The sequence below is a fragment of the Vigna unguiculata genome, chromosome 5, assembly GCF_037176805.1.
Source record: "Vigna unguiculata cultivar grain cowpea cultivar isolate G323 ecotype 2 chromosome 5, ASM3717680v1, whole genome shotgun sequence".
Lineage (NCBI taxonomy): Eukaryota > Viridiplantae > Streptophyta > Magnoliopsida > Fabales > Fabaceae > Vigna > Vigna unguiculata.
Window position 1 is genome coordinate 43,855,319 of NC_140796.1, and position 10,482 is coordinate 43,865,800.

General features: G+C 30.9%; 1 long non-coding RNA gene across 1 annotated transcript; it reads right to left on the reverse strand.

Moving 5' to 3' along the window:
• Nucleotides 1-525: 525 nt before the first annotated feature.
• LOC146886470 (uncharacterized) lies at nucleotides 526-6,658 on the reverse strand. Its single transcript, XR_014995196.1, has 2 exons — nucleotides 6,486-6,658; nucleotides 526-791 (listed from the first exon to the last, which is right to left on the reverse strand). It is a non-coding gene; the product is annotated as an uncharacterized LOC146886470 (long non-coding RNA).
• Between the last annotated feature and the right edge of the window lie 3,824 nt (nucleotides 6,659-10,482).

Sequence of the window (10,482 nt, forward strand, 5' to 3'; positions counted from 1 at the left end):
AAATAAACTTAAAACACACACTAAATTACTTAGTTGGTAGTTAAGTAAATAAATGAATAAATAAAACTCTAATAAAACCCAAATTAGTTCTGGCATCATGTTAACATGCAGAATTAACTAATTTATTTGTTTCAGTACTAACTAGCATATTAACTAGCATATTGGGCATCACTGTGTATCAATATAAATATAAATTTGCAGAGTTATCATGAAGCGGTTGGTAACTTACTATTTCTCACCACTTATTCTTATATCAACTATCAAATAAATTTATACTTATTGAACTCTAAGGTGGATTTAGGTAAACAACTATAAATTAAATTATTTATCTACATTAATGTTTTGTTATTGATTAAGATTTATTAAAAACCATAAAAAACAAAAAAAAAAATCATATATCTTAATTAAGGGGTGTCAATCATAGTTTTAATATATTTAATTAGAGTGTCTCATAATAATTGTGTTGATTGTGACATCCCATTTAAATAGATTTAATCTATTAAAAAAAATCGTATAATTATAAAATAAAAGAGCAAGCAGATAGACAGTATATATTGGATTCACCAGTACAGTCATCCACAAATATACTTAATAAGATAAATAAAGCATACCAAGAATGCCATAAACGAAACATATACTGAGAGTTTAAAAGTTTGCAAAAGGTTGCTCATAGAGCAAGGAATTACAAAAAGGCACTAGGGCCATAACACTGCTCCTAAGAACCACAGATAATAAGTTCAACTAAACAGCACCGCTGCCACCATCAAATCCACCTTCGGCATTTCTCCCATCTGTTCCCACCAATAAGGTGATCATCGCAAAAGAGAAAAACAAGACAAGAAACATACACAAATGAAAGGGTAAGCTAGTGTAAAATAGTTTTAATCATAATATAACAAGCAAGTACTTATAACAGTTCCAAGCATACAACACAGTAGACACAAAATCATGTTATGCCAAACAAGCAAGACACTATGACTCAATTATCCGAATACATATAATAAGATCGGATTCACTGGACGTTTGCACTTGTGGTGGCCTCTATTGCTCTACAGAGCCATTGCCAATGGGTTTCACCATACCACACACAAGGTTAGCCTTCAAGCATCTAAGGTTATTATCCTACCAAAGACTAGGGCCTCCCGCTACTCTCACCACTTGGATCATTTTGCTCTACGTGAGACTAACTGATCCTTTAGAGCTTCGAGATGCGATCCTTACTTGAATCCTTATCTTAATTATATACACTACACACCACCATGAGGTCTCCCCATGAGACTCATGGAATTACACCTATCTCACACCAAATTCATGTTTCTCATACCATAACCACCACTTTCATTTCAAACATCAAATTCCCATGCCAACACACCACCAACTAACAGTTCCATGCCATAATCACTTCCAGCATACCAATTGCAGTTCATACAACTCATACAACTCAAGCAAATTCACATAAATCATGTATGTTCGAGATAATTAGCCACTCACAATGTAAACAGAAACATAAAGTGTAAACCTGCACTGTTCTCGCTTAGGCTAGAAGCCCTCGCCTAAGCGACAACAACTGTCTCGCTTAAGCTAGGCATTCTCGCCTAGGCGAGGCCTATAACAGTGGGACTCTGCGAGCCCTCGCTTGGGCGAGACTAGCTCGCCTAGGCAAGATCACCACTCACCCAAAACTAAAGTCCCTCGCCTGGACGAGGACGCGAGCAAAGCACAACTGGTTTTCTCGAGGGCGAGCTTGGGCGAGCCATTCTCGCCTGAGCGAGACGATGCGTCGCTCAAAACAAGAGTTGGTCACCTGAGCGAGATGCTCGAGCAGAACCAGGACGAGCTTCTACTATTCTCACCTAGGCAAGATGAGCTCGCTTGGGCGAGAATACCAGCTCTCTCCCACTATTTCATGCATTCAGCACCCAAAAACAGCCAAGTACAATCCATATAGTTCATCCAAAAATAGGTACAAGCATTTTTAAATCACTTTAAGCATACAACAGAAGCAGAAACAGACCACATACTTCAAGACACGAAAAATGACCTAGCTTCCCTTACTTTGAGTAAAGTTGAGCTTAGGGGAAGGAAACATGTAGGAGGAATTCCAAAACCAAAAGCAGCTTTTAAGGAGCTGGAAACATAGCAGACAAGAACAAGAGGATTTATGATTAAGACCAACACGAACTCAAACTTAAGAGGGGAAAGAAACCGTAAACGAGATTGAGCTGTGATTTCTACTTACTTGGAGGTGGGTTTGATTCTCTTTGAGGGGGAAAACAGTTGTGCCCTAGCAAAGCTCCTACTTCAGCACTGTGTGAGAGAGAAGATAGAAATTTTTTGGAAAAAGAGGAAATGAGAAGGATTAGTCGCTGCAAAGAGGGTATTGGGGTCCCCTACTGGGCAGACCTTGGGCCTGCGAAAAAACCAGGCCCATACACTTATGAACTGAAAAAGGAGCTTACATTGATTCACTCTCTTTATTCTTGGAATAAAGGTACAATTTTTTTAGATAGTTTTTTTTTTCTCTGTAAACACTTTCAAAAATTAAAAATAAAATAGAACTTTTTTTTATAAATTATTAATTACATCCTCTCTTGTTAAGGAAAAAACAATATGGACAGTGAAACCTTCTACCTGTTAATCCAAAATTTACAAAAGGTGTTCAAAAAGATTAAATTATAATGAAGATTTTATATTTCAAATTGACTAATGCAAAACTTATAAAAAAAAAAAGAGTATAAACTGATATTATTGAGATTGAGGAAGAAATAGTCCAAGAAATGAACCAAAGAAGAAACAAATAGTGCTTTATTAAGCTTAGGTAGGGAGAAATATTTCATGGAGGTTTCTTTTTGAACACCATATGACCTGAATCAAATTCATTCCAACTTTGTGTTCGTTTCTTATGAGACTAGGAGGAACTTTCACTTGATCTTCCAGAATCTTCTCCAACATCAATTTCATGAAATGTTCCATAGGATGAAGGAGAATATGCTTGTGGAATATCCAAAGCAACTGCTCTCTGAAGAGCTGCATGGTACTCTTCACTGTGTTCTCGAGCTATGGATTCATGTCTCTCCATGCTCTCTGCTTTGCTGGAATCTCCATATAATCGAATATTTTTTCTTAAGTTCCTTCAGAAAGCTGAAAAGATTATCTTTTCAAAAACCCAGATAGTGTACAAAGAGTTCAACTCACAAAAATCTACTGAAGACAAGTCACCAGCATCTGTAGAAACACACCACACTAACAAAAGGGAAAATGCTTATTAAGGCCTACTAAGGTTGGGGAAAGAACAAGATGTGATACTTCAAGAATGACTCCATTGAAACATTTACTGGTTTTCTAGATTTTCTTAATCATTGGCTATTTGTCAATACAATAGAATGCATATGCTATCATAAGTAAAAAATGTGACCAAGTGCTTGACAGTGTCATAATATCTCTCTACAAGTGAAAGTAAACAATTACAAATACAACTAGCAGTGTTCTTGCAGTGTATGGAAACTTTTTGATTAATGCAAAATTTATAAATAAAACCAAATTAAAGATATAGGATTAAGTGTTTACATTGTTAATATTGAGCATTCAATTTTATTAGACAGTATAAGTTAAATAGAAAAAAAAAATAAAATAAAGGAATAAATCATAGAAATAAAGTATTATGGTTGTTCTCAAGATTAATATTAGAAAAGCTTTTGACACCATTGATTGGAACATCTTAATAGTTGTTCTAAAAGCCTATGGTTTCCATGACATTTTTTGTAATTGGATTCTTTTACTTTTAAATTCTAAATTATCTGTGCTGATTAATTGCAGGCTGAATGTTTTCTTTTGATGCTCTATTGGGGGGGGTTAGGCTTCAAGAGCTGAGATCATTGATTTTTGGCAACATTTATACGAGAAAATTCAGTTTCTGAAGCAGAACTCCTGGATGTTATTCAGGCTACTGATATCACTATTCAAAAAGGTTGGAGATGGATTCCTTGCTCACTGTGAAAGCTTTGTCTGTTTAGTTTCTAGGAAATTAAGGAATAGATGGACTAATGTTTTGGATTCTATTAAATAGTATACAGTTTAGATTTTCACACACTTATAGGGAAGGAAATAGGTGTGGGGATAGTTTAGCTGTTTATGGTCTTAGAACTTTAGCTTTTACTGATTGGGATGGAGTACTTCCTTTTATCGTCTCTGTTTTTTGCAGATTTGATCTCCCACATTAGATATTTTCTTAGTGGGTTTTGGTTTGATCCCCCATTTTTGTATTTTTTTAATTGTATTAAGAATACCGCACATTATTGTTACAGGTTATAGTGCTCACCTGGTTTGGATTGCAGCCTGTAAGGTGATGCAATAACATTCAATCCTTTGATTAAACAAAATATATGATTGGATTGGGTAAAAGTCTTGCGAAGAAAGATAGAAAGTAGGTTAACCTATTATAACCATATTTCGTTCAGAATTATGCAGTACAGTAACTGCGGAAGCCCAGATAGCAGCACGTTTAACATATCTATGTTGTATACAGAAATAAACCACATTCAAATGTGTGCTTTCTCGCTCCATTATCCTTCCTCTCAAACATGAAAAACATGAAAAACATTTCTGTGAAGTTTTCTAAAAAATTCATAATACAAGGAGAATGCTAACAGGTGGGTGTCCTTAGGTAAGTAATTAAAAATAATTAATATGCATTCAATATTTATTACCACAGTTTTTGTTAGATATTGTTTGATATTATTAAGATATTGTTAATCACAATATCAAACAATATCTTCTATTTACTTTATTTATTTTCAGTTACTATTTTTAATTATACCTCCCTCTATTATAAATAAATTACCCTAGGTGTGGTTTATACACAATAGAAATTAATCTCAAACCATGTTTTCTTTCTTCTCAACATGGTATCCAGAACTTAAGATATTTTTTGGCATTTTTATTTTCGTCGCCCTTGTCGTTGCAACCACCGTCGAAGTGTCAGTTCCGACTAGCGACCATACGGTTCTGATCGCCCCGTCCAGGCGACCTCCGCCAGAATCGTCGCCATCGGAGTAGCAAAGCTCCCTCACACACCATTCGAAGTCGCGCCTCTTCCAGTTCCTCCATGATGTCTTCCACTGCCTCTTCCAGTTCTGAACTCTCTTCTGGTGTGTCTTACCCGTCCATCTACACTAACTATATTAATGTATACTTATCCATTGACAAGTTAACTAACCCTAATTATGCCACATGGTCATCAGACGCCCGATTATGGCTTAAGAGTCAGAGGTATCTTGATCATCTTGTCCCGAAAGAACATACTCTTACTCCTGCTGAGGACGACTATTGGGAAACCATTGATGCTCAATTATACGTGGTTCTCAAGGATACTCTTGATATTTCATTAAAGCAACTTTTTCGTTCTCACGAAACATGTACTGAAATCTAGCAACATACCAAGTTATTATACACCAATGATACTCAATGTTTCTATGATGTTTGTGATGTTTAGAGGAAATAAGATCTGCAAATTTAGAACAGACATCATAGAAACGTTGAGTGTCACTAGTATATAATAACTTGGCATGCTCCCAGATTTGAGCACCTGTTTCATAAGAACGAAAAAGTTGCTTTAACGAAGGATCAAGAATATCCTTGAGAACCACACATAATTGAGCATCAATGGTTTCCCGACCGGTCGTCTTTAGCCGAAGTGAGAGTAGGTGCTTTCGGGACAAGATGATTAAGATACCTCTGACTCTTAAGCCATAATCGAAAATTTAATGACCATGTGGCATAATTAGGACCAATTAACTTATAATGGATAAGTGTACATTAACATAGTTAATGTAGATAGACGACTCATACACACCAGAAGAGATTTTAGATAACTGGAAGAGACGGTGGAAGACGCCATGAAGGAAGAGAATAGATAGGAAAAAAAAACCTAAAATACCAAAGAGATCCAATTGAATCAACAAGACCATTACAGTGATCTCTGTCGAAGACGTTGGATGACCCACAGCCAATCACGACGGCAAAATGGGAGGAGGCGCGACTTCGAACCGCGCATGAGAAAAAGTCGCTGCTCTAATGGCGTTTAGGTCGCTTGGCCGGGATGATTAGAATTGTGTGGTCGCTAGTCGGAACCGACATTCCGACACAAGAGCTAATTTGTAGAAACTCTCCTTATAAATTTCTTCCAATTTTTTTTAATTTTACTTGCATATTAGCTAATTTTCACTTAAGGAGAAGCCAAGTTCACTTTTTTTCTTTTTGCTTCCTCTGGTAGAAGAGCTTATAGAGAAGTTCATCCAAACAATCGCAAGCTAATTGAAACAGAGATAAGTTATGCATACCCACAATGCCACTCTTATCAATCTACATAAATCTCAAGAGAACCATGCGCAGTGGAATTTTTTCTCAATTAACAAGAAATAATTAATAATACCGATTAGTGATGAGAAATTGAGATCCTAACATATAATCAGAAATAAAAGCGGTACCTTTACACACTAAGAAAGAGAGGTTGAGAAGTGCACCGTCACCATCAAACCCTCGCAATGTTCATCCTAGAGAGAGTAAGAGAGAATAATGATTTTGGAAGGAAAAGAGAAGAAAGGAGAATGAAGGACATTGGGGATCAATACTATCGCTCTCAGAGCTTCTCCAACAACAAAGGTTAATTAAATTGTTGTAAATAATAGGACAAAAATAATTTTAATATCTCAGAAAAAATACATTTTACAATTGTTCATCGTTTTTATTTTAATTCTCTAAATCAAATCCACTATCAAAATCTTACGGTTTCCATTGGGTTCAACAGTGCTAAATAGGAAGAAAAAATTTAAAGTGATACTCAGTAACTGAAAGATCATTCTATATACAAAAAGATATATTTTATCTTTATATTCTCCTTATCTTTGTAAGATGCTTTTGATTTTGATCTATATTTTTTTAAAAAATTAACTGATTAACTATAAATATTGAATTTTTAAATTATTTACACTATTTTAAAAAATTATTCTTAATATTTTAAAAATTGATAACTTTTTGCTTGATTATTTCAGACCCAATCAAGAAAATATTTAGGAAAATAATCATATAATTATATTATACCTTCATGATTACTATTATTTTTCACTCTTGATGGAAATTTAAGATTTTATTTTATTATTGTAATATTAATTATATTTTATAACGATCTTACTATTATTATTTAAAATAACAGAAAAATAGATTAAAGAGTTTAATATAATTAGGCATTGCTCTTATATTTACACACATGAACATAATCTAAATACTTATACATAAATATTTACAAAATAGAACCAATGTTGTATAGAAGAGAAATTAAAATTGCAAAGATGTGCATAAACCATCTCTCCTATTGTGGTATAAAACATTACCAACAATTTTTCTCTTCACAAAGTTGAGCTAAATATAATATTTCAAACCATTGATAAAATGTTACAATTGTATATGGTTTAACTAAATATAGAGTACAATAATTGTCTACAAAAAGGCTTTTAAACTAACTTACACATAATTAAATAAAACGAAAACTTCGATTATATATTTTAGGTACTAATATTTGATAATCGAATTGTACCTAAATTCTTATCTTTGATAATCGTATTGTACATAAATTCTTATCATAACTAGAAACTTAGGTATTATATATATATATATATATATATATATATATATATATATATATATATATATAACCAATACCTTAAGAAAATAAATTTCTTTTGAATGTATGAAACCGTCTAGAATAAGAGAATTAAATCGTTTAAAAAAATCATCAATAACACAAATACATACAAAGAATAAACAAATAAATATGTTAAATAATGAGATAAAATTTAAAAGAATAGAATAACAAATTAATAATCAAAATATTCAAAAAATTACAAAATTTTATGAAGAAAAAAGAGACATGTGATTCTAAGAAGAGAGTAATCGATTTAATCACTGTGGCATATTTGACCGAAAAAAGATATAAAAAGATTTCCATAATGAAAAGTTGAAAAAGAAAAAGTAAAAGTGACAAAATGTTCAATAAAACGATATATATATATATATATATATATATATATATATATATATATATATATATATATATATATATATATATATATATATATAATTTCTTTTAATTTTTAATTTTATTTTGATATTGTTTTCAGACAATTTTTTATTATTTAAATTTTTTTTAGGAAACATTATTATTTTGTTTGTAATATTTTTAATTTTCTTTATTTTTTGACTTTTTTTATAAATCTTATATATAAATAAAATTAATAAAGAAAAAGAAATAAAAACAAAATAAATATATATATTTTTTTCTTTATTTATTTTTATTCGTTTTTTAAATATTTTTTACTGCAAGATTTTATTTTTTTTATAATATATTATATGAAAATGAAATTTAAATTTAATTAAAGTTGATTAAATTTTATTTTCGTGTTAATTTAAATTGATATTTAAAGAATATATCAATTAAAATATTTATTAAATTTTAATTTAAAATAAAATTTAGTTGAAAAGTTTAATAAAAAAATTTAAAACTAAAAAATAAAAGCCTACAAAAGAAATTAATAAGATATATAACTTTATATATATATATATATATATATATATATATATATATATATATATTAGTTTTCGAAATTTGTTTAATGGATGAATCATATTTCGAAATCCGGTTAATACTTTTACTGGATTTCAACATCCTGTAACCTATTAATTAAGTAAAACAAAATTGGTAATGCAATGCATACATATCCGTAAGATGCTCAAGAAGTCTTGGAAGGTACATAGAAAATGCCAAAATGATTACTAAAACTAAATTTAAGGTGTAAAGAATGAATTGAAAGAAATATTAGTTAATTAAAGTACGCATAAAATAAAACTGATGAAGGAAGTAAGTGTACATAAGAACTCGTTTTTTAAAGGTCGCAACAATTAGTTATTTTTTAAAAAAAAAATCTTTCAATATAATTGTGAAGTTGATTAATGTTTACATTGAATTATGTGATTATCTAAATAATTTAGAAAAAAGTTATTGATTTGAAATTTGTTAAGTGTCTAGAATTTTAACTTAGATTTAATGTTTGGTTTTGTTTTCTCAACGACAATAATATTTCAAATTTGGTGTTGTGACAAATGTCAAATATTGATATATATTTATTTGTGGTATCTTTTAAGTATATTTTTTTCAATTTAGTTTTTATTACTTTTATTATTATTGTTTAAATTTTTCAATAAAAAAAATAATTTCTCAATCAAACAAAGTTGGATCGCTTGATCGAGAAAAATTAGATAATTCATAAATCATATAAGGACTCTTGATCAAGTGAAACATTTACTCATTTGAGTGATTGTCGATTGCTCTAAAACTTAGAGCTGTTAGTTGCTTAAGTAACTTAACATAATGTTGGTTTCTTAATCAATCCAAAAAATAAATCAAGAGAGTTTGAGAGACGTTTAAGCATGTGACATGTACATTTCATTTAGCAATTATTAGTGATACAAAGCACTCCTTCATCACCACTACTTTTGTTTGATCTAGGAGTCACTTTTTAAGCCAACTGTGAAAGAAAATCTTAATTACAATTGTTACAAATATAAAATTAGACGACACACAAAGCGCAATCTTTATCCTAAGATAGTACACCCAAGATATATGTACCATACTACACTCTTAATATTTTTGTATTTTCTTTTATTCTTGATCTCAATCTAAAGTTATGAACTAAACATGTCATTGTTAGAGGTTGACTAGTTGTCTGATTAATGTAATTTATCTTCGATCTTCAACAAAATTGGACAATAATTAATTATTTTTACTTTGTTCTTAAGAAACTATCAAAACTATCAATCAATATTTTATTCCTTGATCTATATTTGGTTGGTTAATAAATTCACCAAAGAATTGAGACCTTGTTTAAGTAATCAAGATATTTGCCAATTAAAAAGTAATTTAAATTAAATTTGTTATTTGTTAAATTAATTGTGTAACTAAAATTGTTAGATTGAGAAAGAATGAATTGTGTGTGAAAGATTAATTACATCAATATTTAACATTTCTTTTATAATACATTTTTATAGTGAGATAAACAACAATGAATGAAAATTTTAAATGAGTTTGATTGGAGAGGGAAACTAGTGAAAGGGTTTGATGTAGCCCCCAATTATAATTGAAGGGAGACAAGACTAAAAATATGAGGAGATGGTAGTAGTTAGAGTAGAAGAGGACACGTCTAATTTTTCTCCTTCTTTCTTCTACTAACGGCAAAATAGTGATATGAGCATGCATACCCACTTCAAATTCAATTTTGTCTACTAGTGTTGTGCCACACTTCCACATTCAATCATAGCTTTGCACAAAAACGTGTTCCAAACAAAATGAACAAACTTATGAAAGTGATATATGCCACAATACCATCCATCTTAATTGGTCCCTCCCTATTCCCTATTTTCACTTCCTCATTT